The 27057-nt window shown below is 34.2% G+C and overlaps 1 protein-coding gene across 1 annotated transcript in view; it reads right to left on the bottom strand.

Annotated features, from left to right (window-relative positions):
* LOC118197425 (puratrophin-1-like) overlaps nucleotides 1–27057 on the bottom strand; it is a gene marked incomplete at its 5' end in the record, with an annotated part of 530248 nt that overhangs the window by 67017 nt on the left and 436174 nt on the right. The gene's annotated exons all lie outside the window — the stretch shown is intronic.

Consider the following 27057-nt stretch of genomic DNA (forward strand, 5'->3'; position numbering starts at 1 on the left):
AATACTATTTTTGCTGTCTGAAAATTTTTTAATGTGGGATCTATGGTTGTTTATTCTAATTTTAAGATCATTCTTAGTTTGCCCTATGAAAACTAGATTTCATGTATTACATGTACTAGAGTAAATGCAGTTAAATGCTTTTCAGTGTCATGTTTTTTAGTAGCTGTAGGGTTGAGAGGAGTATTATTATGTCGACATGTAAATCAGTTAATCCCATTTCAGGTTACATTAAATACAATAGTATTATTTTTTCTTTCTTTTTTTATTCTCCCCCTTTCTCAAATCAAGTTCCCAATCTCTACTGTTCCTTGATTGGTGGGGAGGGGAGGGGAGAGTTGTAGATAAGTTCCAAAAATAGTAATTAATACTTTCTTATTTGACAGAAATACTCAAAAAAAGAACATTCAATAACACTTCTTTTTTTGGGGGGGGGGAGGGAGTCATTCTGAGCTACTAAAAAAATGACTTACCTCCACATCCGCTGAGATTAAAAAAAATATTACAAACATACAAAATATTATATTTAAAAATAAGCATTATATACGCAAGAAAATGAAAATAAATTATCAATTTGATTTAAAACCGCTACAGAATAAACAACTTGAAGGCAAGTGTTATAGTTCAAATGATGCGAAATTCGAGATAACTTTTCAACGTTAACACAAACAATAATTCTTGCGATAAACTATGATCGTTGACCAATTACGACATACTTTTGATACAAAGTATTAATACTAAAAGAGATAAATTACTCTGTTTATAAAGGAGCACATAATAATTAAAAATAAGTATTTGTTGATTTCTTTCACCCTCTATTTTATTAACCTTTAATAATTTTAATACGAAAATGTATAATTATAGGATAATTTAGAAATAATATATAATTACAGATCAATACAATTGCGTTCCATGCTGACACTTGTAGTTGTCTTCTAGCTTCTAGTGTCTTTCTTTTAAATTCTGTAAAGTTCGGAAGAATTTCTAATTTCATTTTTAGTAAAGTTTATACGGGGCAAAAGGTGGGATTTAAAATCGAAGATACCAGAAGAAGAATGCGACCTTCGATAAGATTCCCGGACGCTCCTGTGAAGATTTCAGTGAATGTCGCCGTCTTGAATAAGTGTGACGGCACCGTTTTGAAGTTTACCGATTATCACCGAGATGCACTTTTATGAATTTACAAAGAGTGGGTTAGTAATTAAACTACAATAAATTTAATTAATAGAAAATTTTAAAAGATAGCGGCTTATACATTTGACTATAAAATTCAATGAAGACATTTCGTTATTTAGGCGTCTCACGCTTCTCTATGATCGATTCAGTGTACAAAATTGCAGATGAATTTTGTAAATGGAATTATTGAATTTATTATTTCCATTATATTATACAATAAATTATTTTCCCTCTTTTATTGCATTAATTAGAGTATCCGTTTTAAATGAAAATTTATGGCATAAAAATACTCTTTACTTTCTTATAAAGTAAAGGAAGAAATCGCAGAAAATTTCGGGTATCATATTTCAACCGAAATATCCCTTCGGAAACCCCTTCTGGTGTGTGTGACATTTGTACAGACAGAATAAAGCACTCTTTCCCCCCCCTTCTCCCTTTCCCAGAACGAATTGTAAAATGGTTTGAAAACGGATTCAAAATGGATACTTTTCGTGACGTCTGTATATACGTACCTAGATATCTCGCATAACTCAAAAACGAGTAGTCATAGAATACTGAAATTTTATATATGGGACTGCTATAGCATCTAGTTATGCATCTCCCTTTTTTATTGCAACCCCCCTTACCTTGTCTTTATTTTCGCAATTGTTGCTAGTAATCATTTCTTTCCAGTTAAAGAAGTATTTCAAACGACGAAAATATTCATGCGTTGTTATGTGGTCTCCCGGTTACTATACTTATATTTGGAAAATTTTATATTTGCTCTAAAAAACTGACCTGGATATTTAATTTCAAAATTTGTAATTTTTGATGTCATTTTCAATTTGCCTGAAGTGATCGGTTAAATTGAGTTAGAATAAGTTTAAATGAAGTGCAGCAAAAAATATATATCTAATTTATAGGCCGTAGAAGGTCATGAGTTGTCCACATCAGATTTTTTAGAATTAATTATGATATCCGTTTTAAGTAAAGTCTCGTTGCATAGAAATCCTATTTTTAATTACATTTGATTTCTTTCTTTATAGATGGTTGGCGGAAATTAAGATAAAATTACGTATTTAAGAAGAATGTTTGTTTTGTTTCTTCAGACTGAGGTATGTGTTCGCGCTCCAGAGACGCATATATTGCTTCGTTTTTCACATCATCTGTCCTTCAGTGGCGCCGGTGCAGAGGTGTGGTGGCGTGATTCGAAATTCAAGTGGGTTGCCGTCCCACGTTCCCTAATAAATTTCACGGACGCGTGCATGTAGGCGTCTTTTATTATACAACTATCACGAAAGAATTCTGCGAGAAACGTGACCACAGGTACGACAAAATTAAAAGAAAATCATACGAAGATGGGAGACAAGTCAATAAACATCCGAATTGTGACAATTTTTATTGCAGTCCCGTCTTTAAGCACTTGACATGTTATTTAGAAAATAAAAATGAACTTGAAATGACGATTTACATGGAAGTAATGTTCCTGTACGTGCGTCGTGTACAAAGACTGTAGCTTGATCACGATTAAAAGCGGACCCGGTGCTTTGCATTTACATCGAGGTTCTAATCCGCCTTTGATTGATATTTTACAAGGCGTTCGGTGGCTATAGGTGGGCCTTCGCACTAAAGACTGCAACACTTTTATGCAAACTGGCCTCTGTTCGCCAAGACAGAAGACATCATAAAGGTGCTATGAAATAAAATTTTAAAAAAAGGTTCTGGCACGTGGCACGACAGGCGCCTTCTCCAAGTTAAAAATTCGACATCAAACTGGTTTTGGTACCTTTACGACTTATAGGACATCCTTGTCAAATGGTGCGGTCAATAACTGTAAGTCTGCCTTGTCACTAAAGGCTTCGGCACCTTTACGCAAGTCGGCGACTATTTGCCAAGACAGAAGCAGTCATAAAAGTTACCAGACATAAAAGGTCCCGGCCTCGATGACAGGCTACCTATCGTCGAGGTGCCGACATAGTTATAAACTGAACTTAATAAGGCTATCAGCAGAGTCGGATTTAGACTTGATAAGGCCCTAAGCTATTTGAGATATGGGGCCCCTTATAAGTCTGTTATACTATATTGATATAATATTTTAATTTTGGGGGGCGGGGGCTAAGCTAAAGCTTGTGTAGCTTATACGTAAATCCTGCACTGGCTATCAGGATCTTTTACGAGCGGATTTTGCCGAGACTCCTAAATAAAGGTACTCTGATATAAAAGTACCCCAGCACCTAGACGAAACTTGCTTTCTTCATAAATGGTGAGGCTTTATGAGGGTACAGGCACCTTTATGCCAAGGCATCCTTGACAAATAGTAGCTCATTTGTATAAAGGTACCGGCAACTTAAGGATGTACATTTTGTCAAAACAAAACCCACCGTAAAGGTAGCATTTTGATTGAAATAAAGGTGGCGACACCTTCGTTCAAGTCAGCGACTACTCGCCGATATGCAAGAAAGTCCCGTTATCTGGACGAAGGCTGCATTCTTCTTGGTACGAAGTGAGATTTCCAAGAATTCACCTTCACCAAATAATGTTATATTAGATCTTCACATAGGGGTCCCAGCATTTCGATGAATGTTGCATTCATCATGGTACGAAGTGAAATTACGTAAGAATCCCAGGCTCTCCTTATGCCTTGATGAACAACAATTAACTTTCAAAAGGTGCTGGCAGCTTTATTGAAGTCGACCACTCTTCAGTTAGATCTTTCCCCGAGTGCCCCAAATTTTGACGCAGGTTGCATTCTTCGTGGCATCAACTGACGGTACCTTTACTGAAATCAACGATTATTCACTTAGATTTTCCCATAGGCATTCCGGCATTTGGATGACAGTTTCATTCTTCGCGGTCTATACTGAACTACATACAGATGCGAGCACTCCTTATATCTTGTTGAACAATGGTTAATTAACGCAAGGTTCCGGAACCTTAATTAAACACTTAAGATGTTCACAAGAGCATCCCTGAATCTTGACAAAGACTGCATTCTTCATGGTTTACTTGATCTTTAAAAGCACACCCTTGGCTAAAACTGATTAACTTGCATAAAGGTGAAGGCGCACTTGTTGAAAGTTGGCAGTGACGGTGAGACTAGCCCCATCTACCAAAATATGCCTTATCTCTATTTCAATCTTAATTATTTCTCCTCTTCCAAGAAAAATACTTTCTCTATCAAATTACTATTCCATTAAACAGTCTTTTATTACTCTAAGAATAAAAATCTAGCTCTGTTAATATTACACAAGGCCCAATTCGTGTTACTCAGTTCTTGCTGATTTAATGAATTCGGCTGTCATAATTCAGTGGTCTCGAACTCAAACTACATGGGGACCGAAATTTTTTCCCTTTTCACCAAAATAAAAAGTTGTTTAGCAAAACTTCTTTTTTAATTAAATATGATTTAAAAAATATTTATCGAAAAATACATAAATATTAATAATAAAAACGCAAAACCCCAAAATTGCAATATTTATTTATTTCCGTCTGAAATATAAAGGTGGAACCTGCAAGACATTTCTGGTGGCTACATCTTGTCATTCAAACGTATGAACAACTAAATATTTAATTTTCAGACTGACATTTATGTCAAATAATTTGCCCAATAAACAACTTGCTAAAAATAAACAGATCACAAAAACATTCCAATTGGGACAAAATTTGAAAATAAGTAATGCTAACTTATTATCTTTCTTTTATTTCTTAAAGTTTTCTTTGAAGCACATAGTAAAAACACAAATACTTGCATGTTAAATAAACTCCTTTATTTCTTACTACAATTATTTTCCGCCTCACGAGGTTTCAATTATACAAAAATTGTTCACATATAGCGATTACCACTCTTCTCAGAATTTTGAAATAAATTCGTTAAAAAAAAAAAAAAAAAAAATCAACAAAATCTGAAATGTTTCAGATTTTAAATTACGTCCAAAGGGGCGTTTTTTAACATTTTGTGTGTTACCTTTCTTTATTAAATATCATGTTCCTCGCACTTAAACCATAAGATCCAGTGCAACAGCAATATCGCAAAATAGTTTTAAAACGAGCATATCTTTAGAATTTCCGATACAGAGACTCACGCGCTGGAGATAAAAATGTTTTTTCTGCACAACGTTGCCATTGCTCGCTTTGAAATCCTTGAGTTTGTTAATCAAAAATTCGTCAAAGTTTTAAAAAATAGGAAATCGATCATAAAACAAATTTCAAATTTCAAATTTGGTCTTCCACATGCTCATATTCGTTGGAGGATTACGTTATTCAAAATTCGATGACTCTATGTACCGTTGTTTTATCACAATACGAGAAATATACATACATTTATGCAGATTTTTCATTATTTAATTTCTTCAAATATAATGCAGGACTCTAACATTTTGTGGCAACAGTTTGAAAAGTGAACCGACATTTATGAGTCCGACGCAAAATGCCAAAACGAAACTAATAGTCCTTCGGGATTCAAATCCCTTTGGACTTTAAAAAAAAAAAAAAAAAAAAAAAAAAAAAACTCATTTTTTACCTCCTTGCACGAGGTAGAAAGGAAGTACTGTAATCGCGAAAAATTTCGGGTATCGTATTCAATGAAAATATCCCTTTTGACATCTATCGAATGCAGTTTAACAATGTTTTTGCGTGACATCTGCACATATGGACAGAATAAACGACTCGGGTACGTATGTATACGTATGCATCTCGCATAACTCAAAAAACGAATAGACTCAGAACGTTGAAATTTTGTATATAGGACTGCTATAATATGTAGATGTGCACCTCCTGCTCTTACTTTGGTTGCAATCGGCCGCACCAAAAATATATAAATATATGTATAGTAAAGTTATAGATTTTCATACTTGCACTTGATTCACATATGCTCTCAGAATTTAAATGATATTGTAGATTAGTTCGCAGCAATAATTAATCATTTATTTGTAATTCAATTTCATTTAAAATTTAATTAACTTTAAATTTGCTTTTTACGAATAGAGAATGCTTGTTAAATTTAAATATATGTATATATGTAATATATTCAGGAGCAGGAATTTTGATGGCGTAGAAGTGTTGATCCATACTGACTAGGAATTTGGAGGCGAAGGCAGATTAAATCTTCAGTTTTATTTTTAGCGACATGCTACGGATGCACACAATAATAGCTACATACATTAAATATGCCTGCTCCAAATGGCTTACATTTTTGATAGATTTTCAGCAAAAAAGAAGCAGACAGAATGCAGTCCAGCTAAGGCAAAGCGTAGAAAGTGCGTAATGTTCAGGATGAAATCTGAAGTCAAACTGAGTTAGTTTTGGTTCTCAAAGCATTTTGATTGGATAGTTAATATTGCTGTAAGTTTATTATTGGCTGCTTGAGTTTCAGTTCAATTTACATCACCAGAATTACGTAAGAGTCATATGACATAGATTTTCCACGAAATGACGCAGTGCAAATAGATGTTGCTATTTTTAGAAAAGAGAATGGAAAATCAATTTACACTGCTAATTTAATCTTTTACATATTCTTTATTTTTCTTACATATCCACTCTGTTACTTGGCTCAGTAAGCTCAGTTTCTTTATTCTTATATGTTTGTATACATTGTGCATTTTTTGCTTTAAAAATGATTGAATTATGTTGTTCTTATGTTCCGGTTAAGATTTTTATGTCTTTAGTTAACCTGTATGCAATAATTGTGGAATTATCAACAGTTTAAAAGTTTTTTAAGTGCGGCTACGCCTAATTTTTTTTTGCTTACAATAGCAGCCATATCTGTTTACATTTGAAACTTAGCAGAATAGTGGATTTGTTGCCAATCTGGAGAAACTAAGCTTCGCAACAACAAAAGGACGTCTCCTTTTTTTGGCGTACAAACCGATATTTTAATTGTAAAAATTGTTTTTTTAATTGTTTTAACTGTACTTGGCGTTTTACATTTTTCTATATCTTTCAAATTTTAAGGAAAATATTTTGAATTTTGATGTATTTTTTCCTTACCGCGAAGTGAGAACTGAATTAATTAGTAGCTCATGCGCATTCAGGTCGTCAGCTGATCGAGGGAACAACGCACCAGATACAACCAATCCCATATTGTGGAAAGACACAGTTAGAGAGGTGGTGGAATAATGGTTTAGCTGGGATCTCTCTCGGTAGTCACACGAACCTGCATATATTCGATGGAGGAATTTTGACTGGTGTGATACCGAGAAAAGATCCTTGATCAATATGTTGCTGCTATTGGTGCTGGATTTCGTCTGATGGACGACAATGCGCGACCGCACCGAGCTCGGGTTGCTGAAGAATATCTTGAGGGTCACGGTATGGAGCGGATGGAATGACCAGCTCAATCCCAGACCTGAATCCGATACAGCATCTTTGGGACTACCTTGGGAAACAGGTTGCTGCTTTAAGTCCTCCTCCAATGTCGTAAGATGAGATTAAACAAGGATTACTTCGTGTCTGATCGTTGCTTCCCATTTCACTGACCGACAACTTAACTGACAGCATTCGCTGCCGTCGAAGTATTGCAGCTAGGGGTGGACACATTCTTAATTAGAACCCATTTCTGTAATGCTACCATCCCTTTTTCCTTTAAAAAAAAATGTGATATACTGCTTCTCTAAGACTCTAAGACTTTTATCCAAGACTTCTCTGCCAAGAGTGCAAATTTTTGTTGCAATTTGTGTTTGTGATGAACTTTAGAAACATCTTATGTCGCATTCATTAAAGAACTGTTTAGTGAACATGTCCTGTAAATTTCTTGTTTCTATGTTGTTTCATTCTCAAATTAGACACACACACACACACAAAAAAAAAAAAAAAAAAAGCTTTATATATGTGTTTGTGTGCGTATATTAAAAAAAAAAAAAAAAAAGTCGAGAATTTTCAAACTAATATATTGTTCAGAATTTTGTATATACGTATATATATATATATATATATATATATATATAATTTTAGTGAAATTAAGTGTAAATTGTTCTTGCATAGTGAAACGTGAAAGGCCTCAATAATGCGAAGCTTTACCGGAAAAATAAGATTACAGGGGCAAGTTCCATTTAATGCTGAGGTAAACGGGGATATAGCGCTAAGCTGGCGATGATGCTTGCGAATCATTTTTCATCACTAACTAGTTCGATTACTACGTGACTATAGTTGTATCCGGCACTATGTAACTGTAACTATATATGCCTTCCAGCAATTTCGAAAAATCAATGGTACTTGAAATTTCTCAGTGGACGAAGGAAAACTATATAAGACCGGAGAAAGTGTCCATTTTTAGTTAGTTCAGGAGTTTAGCTCACACTTTTGATGTCACTGAGAGATCACTGCACGAGCTTACGCATTTGAGGTTTACATAGTCTTGTGTTTAACATTCTTAGTAGTTTGAAGTAGTAAATATTGACATGCTCTGTCAAAGAAATGTATGCGTACTCTTTTGAAAAGTTCCAGAACTGTAAAGTGCTTCTTTTGGAAAAATAAATTTTATCAAACTATCATTTTCTTTTATCATTTTCTCTGTGGATATAATAAAGAAATGGAAAAAAAAAAAAAAAAAAAAAACTAAAAAAAGGGACATAATTATACCAACTGTGGACCAAAAAAGGGGGGAGGAAAGAACGAAACAATGTATAACAGTGTTGCCAGAAAATTTTAAACTAAAGTAGCAAAAATCGCAAATGACGTCTGAGATCACGTGATTGTTGTGACGTCATAGTTTCGCATGCTCACATGTCCTCTGACGTCATCACAAATTTTCCGTCTATTGGGTCTGTAAATTACAGACTCTTCGATTGTTAGTCTTTTTAATTATGTATCTTAGCTTTAACGAAAAATTTTAAAACTATGTTACTCATTTTCAATTGTTTAAATATCCATTTCCTTTTTAATTAATTCTTATTTAATTTAAGCTTCTATTTTTAAATTTATTTGCAGACATCCATTCTTAAGAGATTCCTCACGTTTAGACTGTCAGCGCTTTTGTACTAAATTTTTTGAGTTGGCAGTTAATTTTATAAATTCTTTCTTCCCCCCCCCCCTTAATCGTGAACCTTTTAATTGAGGAATGCTTTTCAGTGAGATTTCCATTTTGTGTGGTGGATCTGTTTCAGAGTCTGATTATTTTAAAAAAAAAGTCTTGTTCTTTAACTGTTAAGTTTATTCGTGTTGTTATTAAGAAAAATGCCGTTGCTTTGATTCATTTCCATTGCTCAGTTCTTAGCAATATTATAATCAGGAGTATGGACTTTATTTCTTTCTCTGTTTGGGTATCTAATATACGACGCGCAAGATACAAGTTCTCTAGTTCGATTCATTATCACCACAGAACTGGGGGGGGGGAAGAACTGACTTAAAAGCAAAATGCACGGGACTAGGGAGGGTAATCTATAATGAGAGATTTCTTTGCCATATGAAAATCAAAGTTAAAGAGTATTTGGGAAGACAAGGCCCCCTGCAATGTTTTCGTTGTCAGGGGTTCAATCATACACAGGCGCACCCAAATGCACCCAAATGTGTCAGATGCGGCAAAGAACACTATGTGAAAGACTGTCCTGATAGAAATAATAGAGAAAAGCCTCCGGTCTGCGTAAATTGCGGGGGTTCCCACACTTCCAGTTTTAGGGGGTGTGAGAAATTCCCGAAAAGAAAAACTGATAAAATAATCAATTTCCCTACTAGGGTTATTGAAAACAAAACTTATTCACAGGCGTTGTCTTCTGGACTTTATGGATATTTTAAGTGAAGCCAAGCAAGTCTTCACTGACCTGGCGGAACTCGTTTCCGTTATAAAAACTGCTGGTTTTCAAATTTCGCAGCAGGTAAGAGGAATTCATGAAAACAATCAGGAGATAAAAACTTCCACTACAATCGTTAATGGGTCAAGTTAGACCTACGCTTGCTCCTATTAGGATCATGACATGGAATGCTAGAGGCATTGCTTATAAAACTACGGAACTTTATACCTTTTTCAGAGATCATGATATTGACGTGGCGATGATAACAGAGACTTTTGCTACGCCAAGTACCCAGATGAAAATCCCGAATTATGTTTATTATAGATGCGATCGACTAAGTCACTGAGGTGGGGGGGGGGTCGCAATCTTTGTCCGCAGCTCCCTACAGTCCTGTCTTATCAATGACGAGCGATTTAATGGACACGAGCTGGTCACGGTATCTGTCCATCTCCCGCACTATAGAAATGTGTATTTTAACTCCTTGTATAATCCTCCGAGGAATATTCTCGACGTCAATTACTTAGCTAAGATATTGGATATTAACAAACAGGTTATTTTAGCGGGTGACCTTAATGCAAAGAACCAAGAATGGAACTGCAGGAGGACTAATAATAACGGTATTAAATTGTCGGAGTTCATTAATAATTACCCGGTTTATTTACATGTGCCGAGTGAGCACACTTATTTGCCCAACAACGGCCCGTACTCTATCTTTTTTACGTATCTTTTAGGGCCCGTACTCTATCTTTTTTACGTAGCAGACCTACCTGCTGAACACATTGATCAGAACTTCTTCATGGGGTGCTACGCAGATGATACAGCTTTCGCTGTAAAGTCTGGGGCACCGAATTTTGCACTAAAGAAACTGCAAAGATTTATGCCTAAACTGGAACATTGGTGCGCCAAATGGAAAATAGCAATTAATGCTGATAAATCCAAATTGCTAATCTTTAAGAAAAATAAGATGAATCATCCATTGACAACACAACTGATACTATTTGACACTGTAGTGCCTGTTGTTAAAAGTGCTACGTACCTCGGACTAAAATATAGTCCTAATTTCCTCTGGAAAGAACATATTAACAGCATTAGAGGAAAAACTATCGGAGTCTTACGAAGTCTCACGCCGCTTCTATCTGCGACTTCCAAATTAGACTTAAAAAGGAAAAGACACATTTACTTATCTATCATTCGTCCTATCTTCTCATATGCCTCTCCCGCCTGGGCTACTGTTCAGAAGAAGGAGATAGAGAAGCTACAAATATTACAAAATAAAGCTCTTCGAATGATTGCCAATGCACACTATTACGTGTCAAATCACACTCTGCACCGTGACTTGAAAACTGACCCCGTTGAGATGTATTTGCATAATGCTAACAACAATTTCTTTAATAAGGCTCAGGATTGTGCACACTTGACTGATCTCAATGTATTGGATTACATGATTCTTGATGAAGACCACTTGCGGCCCACCTCGCCAGGGACTCAAATTTCCCTACGTAAGAATTTTTCATGATGGGTACTCACTGCTCTTGTACATATTGTATACAGTGTAATTATTTTTATCTTCATTTTATTTTTCAATTGTATTTTATGTATTTCCTTCTTACGTTTCTGTAATATATATGTATTAAAGTATGATATGTTTATTTTTGATGTCATAATTTCAAATGTCATGATTGAAACTGTTGGATTTGTGTCTGTGTTTCTTTGTGTACAACACAAACATTTCACACAGAACCTCACGGCTCCAGCTCTGCGATTTTCTTTTGTGCGCGCCTTTACGGCCTTGCGACGCATGGTCGCCCCCTGTAGTCACCTTTGACCTCTCTAAACTTGTCAAGAAGCTGCAACGTCATGTGCCCTTTGGGCTTATTTTCAAGAGCCGGACAAGTTGTGCGGCCGCGCAACATTTCGGCTATAGTTGCACAGACTAGACAGACTAGGGAGGGTGGTGAGAGGTTCCCGAAGCAATTTTTTTCCCCCTTTCTTTCCACTTTTTTCACGTCCCTTAACTCCTTTCTCGTTATACCGGCGTCAGGCTGCGCAGCCTCGTAAAGGAAAGCCCACATGTAAATCAGATTGCCAGATGCCAACTTCTATCTATGTAAGCCTAACTACGTTTTTTAATATAAATTATTTAACATAAAAGTATTTTACGATATATTAAAAAAATCTTTGAAGTCGCAAAAAGTAGCATAAGAAAATGATGAATGTCGTAAAAATTTCGCAAAATCGCAATACTAAAATTTAGTAGTACAAGTTCGTCCCAAGTCGCAAAATTGCGAAAAATCGCAAGATCTGGCAATACTGATTTATAAGCGTCCAAATAAATAATCTAAACTACCAAAAACACACACACAAAAAAAAAAAAAAAAAAGAATCCTAAGTGCATGATTCATTTCGGAGGACTTTTTTTTGGGGGGGGGAGGGCAACAAGAACATTTTGGCATTTTATCACACTTTCCAGCAGATGGTATTAGTTAAAGAAGCGAACGCGAGGGAAAAAAAAATGGGAGGAGGCACACAAGAAACACGTGACTTGCTTTGAATGTTTGTACTAATTTCGCTCTTTTTTTCCTAAAAATAGCATTCGGCCGTGTCGCGCCGGAAGTCGATTCTAAAAATAAGAGAGAACAGGGAGCAATATATTCTGCATAACAACATTCATGTGTTGTTTATTTATTTTACAACAATGTATATATTTTTTATAGATTGTTACTTATTATTTATATACTTTTACACTGTACAATTTATTATATATTTCCTTTCTTTTTGTCTTTTTTCCGTTCTTTGTTTATTTTCTTTCTCTATGCTTATTTTTCTTTAACACAAATTCATTTTTTTACGTTCTTTCTTTGTTTATACCCCTGCTTTATTTATTTCATTTACTTTACATTATTCATTTATTTCATAAGGAAAATGTAAATTTTGTCACGTAACAAGGTGGTCTCGTCCATGGCTATTTTGATAACATTAAACGATAATTTAATAGAAATACAAGAAACATACAAACACAACATACACAGCATTTTAATTGGGAAAATGCAAAACTTTGTTTCTGAGCTGTTCAAAATCTCTTTAACGCAATAGTTTATTTATAAACTGTTTATAGCATTTCTGGAAATTACTTCACCGATGTTATGGTGTCGTTTTAAATGAGGTCTAATGTCATAAATTACAAAGGAGAATGAAAATGGGTGTGCTAAATATCTCCCCTTAGAGGTCATAAAGGGAGATATTTTTTAAAAGAACGTTGGTTTCAGGTGTCGTTGAATATCAATATATCAGGTAAGGAATGAAGAATTTCTTACCTGATATTTTTCTTCTTAATTTCGCAGAGGTTTGATGGACATCTTAAAGGTATAGAGTCATTAGGTTATTTATGAAGCAGGAGACGTGAAAAATGTGCAGTGGCCTCGCCGAGACTCGAACCTTGAACTTTTCGAATACGCGTCGAGTATGCTTCCAATTACACCACAAAAGCATGCGGAAGGGAGGGAGGAAATGCATTATATACTTCCCCTTTTAAAGGGCGACTGGGGAATTAGGAGAACCAAACGCGAAATCCTGATGGTGACGAATTACCGCTCACCACCTTTTAGTTCGAGCGTCACATCAGTGTCATTCGGTCTTTTGAAGCAGAAGACATGAAAAATGAGCAATGCCCTGGCCGAGACTCGAACTCTGGACCTCTCCATACCTTATAAAGACTTATGGCAGAAATTTAGGCACAAGTTTACTTTCAGTCTCAAGAGAATATTCAAACTATATAATTCGAAAGACTAATGTAAAACGCAATTAATTAAATTTCCAGAAAAGTGAAATTAGAAGAAGGAAATTTGTCTGCGTTCAGAATGCACGTAAACTATTAGAATCAAGTTCATATTAGGCCTTAACGAAAGTTTCCCGTCACCGCAAATATCTTCTGCGCAAACAGTTCGCGTTGGCGTGCTTAATCATATTTTGTCAAACAATGTTCGGCATTTGAAAGGAATAAACTTGCTTTCTGTTTCTGCACAATACATCCGAAATGAGGTTGATCTGTTTTTGAACTCGCGGCCACCAAGTTTCTGGGCCGAAGGCTTTGAAGAACTACCAAAACGTTGGCAGAAAAACATAGATTTGGGTAGTGATTACCACCCGCACTAAAGATACTGCTTTGATTGTTTCCTTACCCTTCAACCATTTATTAAGAAAGTTTTTTGGTAGAAAACTTTCGTTACAACTACATATTTTGATCCTATTACCCTAATCCTAACACGTGAAGTTAATTCCCGCGTTTTCTTATAGAAACGGGTGGAGCTTTGGCAATTCAGTCACAATATCAGAATGATAACAATTGCGATCACATTACGCGGCGTATATTGTATGACAACTTTCATGTGTTCTTTTTTTTTTTAAATTTATTTAATATGAGAAATGTAAATGTTGACACGTGACAGGATTTGATGTACACACAGTTGTCGTCTGTGTCATTTAATATGTGGAATATAACGGCTGATAGTTGACTCCGTTCTGTGTACTTGGTTCATTAAACATGAAATACAAAATGGTGCGCACCCTGTTCTGCATTTAAAAATCTAGCCTCCTTTCCTTTTAACATTTTTGGAGGTTTCTTAATAATTTCCCGCGTATATACAAACAGTATGCAACCAGCTTGTTCGCCTGGGATCGAACAAGGGTCGAACTCATTCAAAATACTAAATAAATACAAATCTAATAAAATAGAACAACTAAAAATAAACTTCAGTTTGAAGTACAAAATTAAAATAATTAACGAAATTAACTTCCGCTTTCTGCAGTTGTAAGCAGCATCATTCGAAAAGCAAATGTTAAACATTTTCATTTAAATCAATAAGGCCCACCAGCGGCCGAGTGGTAAAGTCGCTGAACACGTAGTTCGGTCCGAGGTTCGAATCCCGCGAACGGGCTGGCTGCATGGGCGTTTTCGTGGTTTTCTCCACGTGTATACGAGCCAGTTTCCCTTAGAAAGTCCTCCACGAAGGCATCCCTCCCCTTAGGCAGATTAGCCCTAGTGTGCTTTGCCATAATTAAATAAACCAAACCATTTAAATCAATCCCATTCGAAATTCAAAAAATAACATTCCTAAGTGCATCTATTGCTTTCACTAGCTTAGTTTGTTAATCGATAACAGACATACTCAATCTGAACAATATATATTTTACACTTTCCCGAATGGCAAAGGGCTCGGATGAAAAGAGAAACAGCGCAAAATCGCATTTTGAGACTAATAGCCCTTTTCTCCTAATAAACGAAATGAAATAAAATAAATCTGAAATGTTCCAGGTTCTAACGATAGCTTAAAAGGGCTCTTTGGATATTTGCTATGTATTATCAGTAGAGATTATCGATAGAGGGGGAAGATCGAAATATTTTAGAGGATAGCAGATAAATATGTATTTAGACTATAATAGAACCGTTACATGTATTCTATTGTTGCTGCTGCTGCCTTGTCCTCATGCACTTCATGAAAGAATGGTATATACCTTCTGTATATTTCGAAAGTGAAAATATATGTAATAAAAAAATCTACAAAAATATTTAAGAATAACGTCTTACGTTTTACTGAGTGACAACAGATTCGAATAAAAACTGAAACAACGCACTGTCAGTGGACCACGCAAAGCGTTTCGAGACTTATAGCCCATTTGGGCTAATAATAATTAATAATAATAACAACAATAATAATTTTTCCAAGGAATGCTATTCTAACGAATCGCACATAAACGCGGGATTTCAAAATCAATGCGTAAAAGAAAGAAAAAAAAAAAAAAAAAAAAAATCTGAAATGTTTCAGATTTTAAATTACGTCCAAAGGGGACTATCTTCCAAAGGGGACTTTCATTATGTTCTTTGCACTTAAACCATAAAATTCAGTTCAAGAGCAATATCGCAAAATAATGTTAAATTAAGCATATCTTTAGAATTTCCGATATACACAGTCTCGCCAGCTGGAGATAAAAGTATTTTTTTTTTTTTTTCTTCTATATAACGTTGCCATTTCTCGCTTTTAAAGCATTGAGTTTGTAAATCAAAAATTCGTTAAAGTTTTACAAAATATAAAATCTATAATAAAACAAATTCCAAATTTGGGATTTCAGATGCCCATATTCGCAGTAGGATTTCGTCATTCAAAATTCGATGGCTCTATGTACCATTGTTTTATCACAATGCGAGAAATAGACAATCATTTATGCAGATTTTTCATTATTTAATTTCTTCAAATATAATGCAGGACTCTAACATTTTGTGGCAACAGTTTGAAAAGTGAACCGACGTTTATGAGTCCGACGCAAAATCGCAAAACGAAAATAATAGTCCTTCAGGGACAAAGCCCCTTTGGACTAAAAATTGGGAACTTCTTTTAAGAGAAACACATGGGGGGGGGGAAGTCAATTATGAAGCATCCATATCCGAATTTTATCAATCCACAAGACATAAAAACAGTCAGGCGCATACATATGCAGTCACATGCACCTGACGTCATAATTTACAAGTACATGCAAAACAACCAGCAAATACTGCCATTCCTCTTAATTCACAATGCATTTAGGGCAGCTATTATGTAAATAGAAGTCAAGGACTTCAGAAAGGAATATGGCTTGATTACCAAATTATGAAGTTTGTGTTGCCAATATTGCCTGAAAATGCAAAAATAAAAATAATTTAAAAGCGTAGTAACGTGTTACACAGTTTTTTAACTCAACAAGTACAAGACAGGTCTACGGAATTCTGAAGAACGTAGTTCAGAAGTAATTTTACAACATCAGACGCAACGTAGAAGAAAGGAAACTAATCAAATAATTACTCTAAAATTATTATTAAAGATAACTATTGCATTTCAAGGAACGCTCTTCCCCTAATATATGAAGTATTTCTTCCGAATGAAAATACAGAGGTTCCGTACACATTTAAAACGATTTTGATAATAAATTTTAAAAAAAAAGTTTCAGATTTTAAATTACGTACAAAGGGCCAATTATTTTAACGTTTTGTGTGTTACCTTTATTTGTTAAATAGCATGTTCTTTGCACTTAAACCATAAAATTCAGTTCAATAGCAATGTCGCAAAATAATTGTAAAATGAGCCTATCTTTAGAATTTCTGATACACAGTTCCGCGCTCTGCAGATAAAAAGTTTTTTCTTCCCACCCGTAGACTGTTGCCATTGCTCATTTTTAAACCGTTGAGTTGTTAATCAAAAATTCGTTAAAGTTTTAAAAATATGAAATCGATAATAAAAAAATTCCAAATTTGGGCTTTCAGATGTCCATATTCCCAGTAAGGTTACGCCATTCAAAATTGGATGGCTCTAGGTACTGTTGTTTTATCACAATGCGAGAAACATACATACATTTATGCAGATTCTTCATTATTTAATTTCTTCAAATATAATGCAGGGCGATAGTATTTGGTGGCAACAATTTGAACTGATACAGCCTTTTAAAGTTTCAACGCAAAATCGCAAAACGAAAACAATAGTCCTTCAGGGACAAAGCCCATTTGGATTAAAAAAACATATATTCAGAATAGATTCCTGGCAGCAGCTTATTATTTGAAATGTTAATTATTGTCTGCTACTTTTAAATTGGGCTCTTCTTCCGAAGTGTTGCACGTTTTTGTGCTTTTCGACAAGAAATATTCCTGCTCCATAATTAAACAATGTTGTGAAATGCAAGTTATTAAAATTTCTAGGTGCAAAATAATAAGCAAGATTGTCATTCGGAAAAGAGAACAATCAACCATTACTTCTACATAGAAAACTCCAAACGAATTCCGAAAAGGCGTGTAGTGTTCCTAATGTTTCTAAAATCGTTGGTAACACGAGAAAATCCACCGATGCAGAAATCAGTAGCAAAGTATTTACACACATTCGCAGCAACAATATATAAAATAATCAAGAATTACATCTTAAAAACAGCTAAAAAATATAATGTTAAAGCCGAGGCTCAAACGCAAAATAACTAACCCTGTATGAAAATTATTTATTGGGAGACAAAGGGATATAATCGCGAACCTCGATGAAGCACGGGTTTACCTAAATGACTGAAACAAACTAAGATCTATTTATTATCATAAACGAAGAGAGCAAAAATGCACAAACCTAGTTGAAGGGAAGTTTCAGTAAGTGCTTTATGATTGCAGGATTCTCTTACAATGGGAAATTTAAAATGAAAAGAGTGGAAAAAAATGTTAAAATCAATTGAACGTACTATCAAGAGATAGTTTTACGTTCGATATTTACACAGAAAATTCCACTTATCCCAATGATTTCAAAAATGAAACCTCATCGAACATCGAGACAAAGTGAAAGCTCATACTTCGAAAACTACCGCTGCATTCCTTGAAAAAATATACTGCATATGTACTTTTGCAATGTATTCCTGCGAAGTCCCCTGATGTTTCATCTATGTGTGTTGGTCTCCTGAAAAGAGCTCTTTCTAAGCGCAAACCCACCACGATGGATGAAAGTAGAAGAAGAATATAAATCAATACCTCTGAAAATATTACGAAAAGCCCTTCTAACATGGAAAACAGGATGCAGACCTACCGTCCAGAAAAAAGGGCTATCAGACCAAACATTTTAAAAAATTTCTCTTTACATTTTAAAACGGTCCCTTTACATTAATATCCAGAATCGGTCCAGAAATCGCTTAAAATATTCGTAAACACCATCTGTACATTCAACTTACAAAGTTAGTTAATATTTGTACCTACTCTTCTAAGGAACTCTCAGTGAATATTCTTTTGCCACAAAATAAATAAATAAATAAAAATAAAAATTATTAATTACATATATTATGAATTAGATACATTTTTATTTACACGAATTAAACGGAAAAATAAAATTACTTCAGAACTGCGTAGATAGCTTTTCAATTGCTTGATTTATTAATAGCAGACAGATTAAATTTGAAAGATAAAAATATCTTAAGTTTTACTAAATTGCAACTCGCTGGCGTGTGGAAGAAAAAAGTATTTTATTTCGGACAGTAATAGCATACCGCTTTAAACGGCATAATGTTTACTGATGATTAAACGTTTATGTATTCTTATATACATTTTCCATAAGCATATAATTTCATACAAAAAGATAAATTTTCTCAAACAAACATTTAAACCCTAATTTTTGATATTTTAATATTAATTAACGTATAAAATATGTTGATAAAAACTGAAAGATAAGATATCTTATATTTTGTCGAGTGGCAACAGTCTTACTATTTATTTCGGTTAGTGTTGCCAGTGTATAAATCAAAACCAAATTCGAAACGGGTTTCGAATTGACCACGTTCGCGTGAAGGTGCAATAGAAAATTCGGTGGTTCGCCCTCGTTTTTGATAATACGAGGAAACTTGCATACATATATATCGATTCTACATAATTTACTAATAGAGATTATTAATTTTACGATTAATTGCCGTGAACTCCCTATTTTATTTCCAGGCAGTAGCAAAATATCGGTTTTTAAACAGTCGAATTTGTTAATTAAAACCGAAAGGCTCATTTTGCCGAATGGCAACAGTCTTGTGTGCTGGAGATTAAAATTTTTTATAATTTCCAGAAAAACGAAATCTGACGATAAACCCGGCGCTAGGCATTTTGTTGCCCGTCTGCTGCCCAGAAATTTTAAAAATTATACCATCCCGAAATTCTGTCACTCAGTATTTCTCTAAATTCTAAAAATGTTCTGTCCCTAAATTCTGCCGCCCGGGGCACCGGCTCTGCCCTGTCTATCGAAATAAATAATCTCTCGGTTAAAAAACAAAATGGCGATTTGCTTCTGGGGTCTCACTTCAATTGTCTGACAGATGGGCAACAGCCGCACTCCCCCACGCGAGGAACAATAGCCCCAAATGTTGACAAGGGGTTGAATACGGCACATAGTTCGAACACGCAGATATATAGTCCTCAAGGGAGTTTCATGTGGAATATTTCCCATGGTTTCAATAGATTTTAAAAAGGCTTACAGAACAAATGATTCGGTTGAGGAAACTGTCGAGGGACGAAAAAAGCTCAGTTATGAATTTGTACTTTTATGGGAAAAAGAACTGCCACTGCTACCGCTCTAAGCATATCGAAACAAATAAATTAACCATTAACCACGCAGTTTCTTTCGCGCCATATTTTCTTAATATTCCTTTCATATACACATTCAATTTACTCAACTTTTTCACAGTTACTTCCAGTTTTTTTTATCGATACTTAATATACACTACTTATATGAATTTAAATAATTTTTCTTAAAAAAAAAATCCGTTTTAAATTTCTTTCCCCAACTTACACATTATTTTCCAAAAATGAATTTTTAAACATTTAATTTTTCTGTTGTTAATGGTGACGAAATTAATTCTAGTTAAATTTCAGATTTTTAGCGCTACTTTTATAATCACCAGCAATTTCATCTTCAATTGTAAAATACAGGATACATTTACGAAACTCATCTCAACTCTTGATTTTATTACTTTCATTTTATCAAACTTCCCTCCTATTTCTTAACTCCCCTCTCTTTTTAACATCAGATCTTTATTTTCACTTTTAAAGACCAAGGAATTTTCAGCAACGTTTACTTCCTTGTACAAAGAAAAGAAAGAAATGCAATTGCAAAAAAATCCGGGTATCGTATTTCAATGGAAATATCCATTTTGACCGTTCCCGAATTCATTAGGACAATTTTAACGTTTAGGACAATTTAAGTCAAGCCAGCTAAATCATAGAATCAAATACGTTGTATTAAAATTTACGGAGCACTGGAAAATAAGAATATAGCTACACTTGAACTCCATAATGACACAAAACACAAGTCCTCAAGTACTGCATTTAAAATATGATGGGATATAATTATTTTAAAAGCCGGGAACATTTAGGACAGTATATAAATCAAATGAAATGGTAAAACATTTTTTAAATGAGGTGCGAACTCTGATTCTCTGTTGATTATACACAATAATAAAAATATAAAACTCCAAAAACATATATTTTACATACAAACTGTGGCTAATAATGATTTCAAAAACATATATTTTTATATACAAAATGTGGCTAATAATGATTTATCTTTAACACAAATCTGCAATTTAATTCCGATATTATGAAACTTGCCGCATTCGACCTTCGAAACAGGAGGAAGGTCACTGTGAACTGTTTACATAAGATTTCTCAAAAACAAGGCCATGGGGTTTGCATTTTACGCTAATTTAACAATTTTCGATTAAAAACTCAGCGATTTAAAAGCTTTGCGTTGCCATTCTGCAAAGTGCAAGATATACATATTACAAATTTAATCAGAAAACTCGGCGATATAAAAAATTTGTGTTGTCACTCGGGAAAACACAATTATATTAATTTGTCTCGAATTTAATATAAACAAACTAGGTTATTTAAGAGAAATGTGTTGGCACTGCCCACATTAAAATATTTTCACTTTTAAAGTATTTATCTTTCAGCTTTTCACTTTTTTTTTTTTTTTTTACGTACTAATCTTTTATCTTTCTTTATTTTCTTTATAAGTACGTTATCTTTCAGCAAAGCGTAAAATATTTCATTTTTCGCGCATTAGCATGCATGATATTGCATCACACGCATTTTCTTTGCTTTTTGAAAGTGAAATTGTAAGCATCACTTTCGTTGTGAAATCAATTATGCGACTAAAACGAAAATCGATTGCTCGATCTACACCTGAAGCACGAAGGAAAAGGCATCACGAGCTTCAGAAACAAACGATCAAGGAGAAGCAAGACTGAAAACGTTCGGGGATACGCACAATTCAAAGTCCTTCCTATGAAACAAACGAGCAACGAGAAACAAGACTGGGTGCAGATCTGCACAGAATCTTCGTTAAGCTAGCCGGCAGGTGCTCTCACACGTAAGAAACTTTCCCAACATTGGGATTTCACTTTACTTCTGTTATTTACGTTCCAGCTCATTGCAACCTTCTCGATCTTTTAAAATCCGAGTCTTTTCTTCGCCCGCCTTCTTTTTTGTTTCTTCTATATTCCTCTCGAGAAAACGACAAGACTCATTCATGTGAGGTGACTACGGAGTTAACTGACGTGTTCTAGTCAGTATATTAAGATGTTATAATGTTAATTATCGGAATGTAAAAGTCTGCTTGTCGAATGTATCGCTTATAACTTATCGTTATTTCTGTTCTGAATCACTTTTACTTTGTACAACTTATTTTTATATCGCTTATAATTTATTTTATTGACTTGTATTTAAATGTTTGGTTACAATGGAGTGGCAACAGCAAGAAAATATTTCAAAAGGCAGAAATGTTTTGTTAGAGGCAGCAGATTTAAAATTTCGCATACTTTTAAGCTAAAATGCGAAAATAACGGTGATTTTACACTTAATGTTATTCAATGTTTACAAATAATAGTCTATAATTCAACCTACAGTCCCAGAAAATCAGACTAACGAAAATCAAACAAGCGAAGTGGAGGGGTTTAAAAAATGTTATTTATTCGGATCTGTTAATTTATCAGAAATCATGTTTATTTAAAACAGTATTTCCAAGATTCTTCAAGGTCATTAGAAATGGTCTCGGTATGCATATTTCACAAGTGCACATCAGCGTAGCCACTGAGGGAGGGGTTTCGAAAATAGACCAGTGAGCTTCTATCACTCTTGTGACGCTAAACTCCATGCATGTGGATTGTAAGGTTACGTTTTAATTTGCATTTGGTTGGTTCCCAGTTATAAATGTATGGCTTAATAGTAGAAAATCTCGTAGTTCTTTCGCTTTTATGAGTTTAATTAATCGCTGACATTTTACTTTCGCGATTTTTATCACGCATTAATATTTGGATTGATGTTTACGGCATATTATCGCTCTTTACATCGAAAAAATGACTCAAGCTACAATTAGCCTCGAATATTATGCATTTACTATCATTTGTGGATTAAGAGAATTCAAGCGTATAAATATATATTTAATTTAGCTAAGAAGGACTGGAAGTGTTACAATGAATCTAGTGTTTTCTTATTTCAGTGCTTGCATTCTTTTGGTTTTTAAAGTGTAAGATTCAGAATACAAATTGTGTTTGATCTGATTATATCTATTGTTAACATTAAAAGTTATATGTGAATAAATTGAATATATTCGCTGTGAATAAGATAAATTCATTCTGTTTGATGAGTATTTCTTGTGTAAACAGTACATTTAAGAATGAGTAGTTATTAAATGTGAAATTTAACACACTAAATGAACACGAATGCAAATTAATAAAGTTCACTTTAATTAAAATTCTGCATTGGCTATTATTATAGAACATCTTTTTCGTATAGACTGCAATAAAAACTGCTGACTTCTATTTACATATATAATTGGTGTAAATATTTTTCTCACATGCATATTTTTATGTAAAGATAGCATTTGGGTTCAGATGTTTATCACATATTTCTTTCTTCATTTTATTTACCACTTATTAAATAATATTTCACATGAATACTTTTGCGGAGTATCCAACATGTGTTAGTATTTATTTCAAATTCTCTCAACCAGGTAGTGAAATCATCACAATTGCTTATATTTGATCTAACTTCGCAATGAAATTTTTCAGAAGAAATCGACGATGCTTTTGTACAGAAAATTGCGTGACAAGATATTTTCAACCATCTTGCTTGAATCTTAAAGCTGGTGAAAGGTCATGTGACATGACAGAAATATTACTAGATTCCCATTGGTCCATCCAAGAAGCCACTCCCTCGGTGGCTACACAGATGTGCACTTGTGAAATATGCTCTCGGCATCTTGGTTCGGCTGTTATCTTTTTCATTCACTCTCTCTTATCTTCATTGTACTCGTTTTTCCAAGCAAAAGAATTAGATAAGTACAGTCCACATACTTTGATTGTATACATCTAATGTAGTTTCTTCTGTAATTTATGGTATGAGATCGAAAAATCTGTTTGCATGCTTGTGTATTCTTCGCACTGCGGAAAAATGGCAACACCTCGAACCACCTACTTTTGAACGCACCAACGAACATGGCAACTCGAAGCCCAAATTTTGATTTTCGAATTGGTTTTTGAATTATTTCATATTTTTCACGAGCTTAATGAGCTTTTGATTAACAAAGCTAGGCGATCTGAAAATGAGCGGTGGCAGCATTGTTCGAAATAAAAGACGCCATTAAACAAAATGTAATTGATAATATTTTTCAATTTTAATCAACAAATTTAGTTATTTGAAAGCAAGGTGTTATCACTTCCCAAGATAAAATATTTTTATCTTCCATGCGCCAGTGTGTTACATCCCGAAGTCATGAAGAAAGGGGGGGGAGAAAATACTTTATAAATTAAACTGTAAGTCCCTTCCTCTTTATTTGGAACATTAAATTTTAAGAGGTATCAACAAATTCGTAGCTCGTTTAACAAGAAATTTAATAAATGTCAGTGAATCTAAATTTCTTATGTAGAAATATTTAAATTTTTTCTAGAATGCATTTTACTCAATTCATAAACTGAAATTTTTCTCCGCGAATATTATTCGAATTTTCATTTTTTTTTATTCAAATGGTGAAATTTTTTTATCCGAATATTCAAATGTTTTGTAACGAATGGCTTTATATTTAAATATTAAAATTTTTTCTGCTATTTAAACATACGAAAATATTGCAATGAACTGTTTCTTTTTTATTCAGATATTCAAATTATTTTTCTACTATTATTCAAGTATTAAATTTCTTATGGTAAATTTTGTTTTCTTGTATCGAACATACACTGGTTATCAAAAATTAAGGAAAATTCACAAAAATAGCGATAACTCCCTCAAAAATAAGCCAAACCGTGTAAAATTTGAATATGTTGCCAAGTAAGAGTAGCTGAGTAAAACTGCAATATGCAAATTAGTGGCGCTACACTCGTAATACGTAATCTGCGAGGAGAATAAAAGTCCATGTTTGAGAGAAAGCCCACATATTTCACTGTGATAGTAACATTAGAAATCTGAGATAGCCAATTCGTAACAATGACTTCCAGGCATCATTTGCCTGCAGAACTACGATGGAAAGCCATTGGGAGACTAGAGGCAGGATAAAGTCAAACAGAAGTGGCCAGATGGCTAAATGTGAGTCTTCTGTGGTTCACAGACTTTAGAGGCGATTTCAAACGACAGATTCGGCCTCTAGGAGGTTCAGCCAAGGACGGCCAACTGCTACGACGAGCGCTGATGACCGATATTTGACATTATGTGCACGCAGGAATAGAACCGCTACTCCGACTCTTCTTAGATCCTCCCTTGCTGCAGCCACCGGAGGATTGGTGTCAACGTCAACTGTGCGTAGAAGGCTTCAGGAAGGTGGTCTGCATGCGAGACGACCAGCTCACGTCACACAATAGAGGGGACCGTTTGCAGTAGGCACGACAACATATCCACTGGACGCTTGAATCAGTGGAGGGCTGTTCTCTTTACGGATGAGTCCAGGTTTAGTCTAGAAAGCGATAGTAGGCGTTATCTGATATGGAGAGAACCTGGAACCCGTTATCATCCGTCAGATATCCGTTAAAGAGATGCAAACGGAAGAGGCAGTGTCTGTGTTTGGGGTGGCATCCCTTTGGGTGGACGCACAGACCTCCATGTCTTTCCAACGGAAACCGTGAATGCTTCGGTTTATAGAGATGACATCCTTGATGCTTATGTGCGCCCATGTGCTGGGGCACACAGGGCTCGCACTGTAGTTGATTATCTTCAACAGGAACCAATTATGCGCATGGAGTGGCCAGCTCGATCCCCGGACTTGAATCCTATCAAGCACGTTTGAGATGATTTAGAGAGACGTCTAGCTGCTCTCAGTCTGCCTCCTCAGACCCTTGCCGCGCTTGCAACAGCTTTGCAAGAGCAATGGCTCTCGCTTCCTATGAAACTGACAGACCGCATAATTGAAAGCATCACGCATCACTGTATGTGCTGTATTGCTTCTAGAGGCGACCATATTCCCTCTTGAAGGTACTTTTCCTATAGCAAACTGACACCTTCGATTTGTTCATTTATACATGTGCTAATTTCTATACTACCATAATTGTCTGGTAATTTATTTTTATATTATTTGATACCTTACTTTGTGTTGTATATTGTGGGCAAGTTTCATAAAATTCTACACGTAACTTTTTCAGTAATCGTGATTTTTGTGATTTTTCCTTAATTTATGATAACCAGTGTATTTGGATTCAAATTTTTAGCTACTGCTTTCAATTACTCGAATTTTTTCTAACTTTTTTTGCATTAAAACACTGAATTTTTTCCTATGAATATTGAAATATTAAATTTTTTTGGTAACAAATTGTTGGAATTAATTTTGGGGACAAAATTGTTTGCATTCAAATATTCAATTTTTTTTTCTGAATATCCAAATTTTCTGCAGCGAATTTTGTCTTTTGTATCGATTTTTTTTTTCATTCATGAATATTCAAGTATTCGATTTTTTCTAACGAATTCTTTTTTGTATAATGTGCTGAATTTTTTTTCCCTATCAATATTTAAATGTTCGAATATTTACTGTAGCTCTTTAAATATTCGAAATTTTTGTAACGAACTTTTTTATTGAAATATTGTAATATTTTTAAAGGAATATTAAAATTTTTTATAAGGAACTTGTTCTAAGGTTTTTTTTTGGGGGGTGTGTGTGTGCGTGTGTGTGTAATCAAATACTTGATTTTTTTCCAATGAACTTTACTTTTTTTGCAGCAATATTTTTTTTCTATTCAGATATTATTTTTCTAGGAATATTCAAATATTTACTATTTCAATAATACTACGAATATTCAAATACATACGGTATAATTTCTACGAATATTCAATAAATTTTTTTATACCGATTTTTTTTGTACCGAATTTTTTCGTATTAGAATTTTATATTCTGATATTAACTACTTGAATTTTTTCTAACTTTTTTTGCATTAAAACACAGAATTTTTTTTTTCTACAAATGTTAAATTATTCATTTTTTTATAACAAATTGTTGGAATTGTTTTTTTATGTGACAAAATTTTTTGTACTTAAATACTCATTTTTTCTTTTGGATAGTCATATATTCAAATATTTTAATATTAAAATTTCCTCGAATGAATATTCAGGTATTCGATTTTATTTATTATTATTATTATTATTATTTTTTGTATGAAAACGCTGAATTTGTTTCTACTAATATTTAAA

This window comes from Stegodyphus dumicola, chromosome 5 (genome assembly GCF_044657685.1).
Source record: "Stegodyphus dumicola isolate Sdum_Otavi_A_Nest chromosome 5, ASM4465768v1".
Classification (NCBI taxonomy): domain Eukaryota; kingdom Metazoa; phylum Arthropoda; class Arachnida; order Araneae; family Eresidae; genus Stegodyphus; species Stegodyphus dumicola.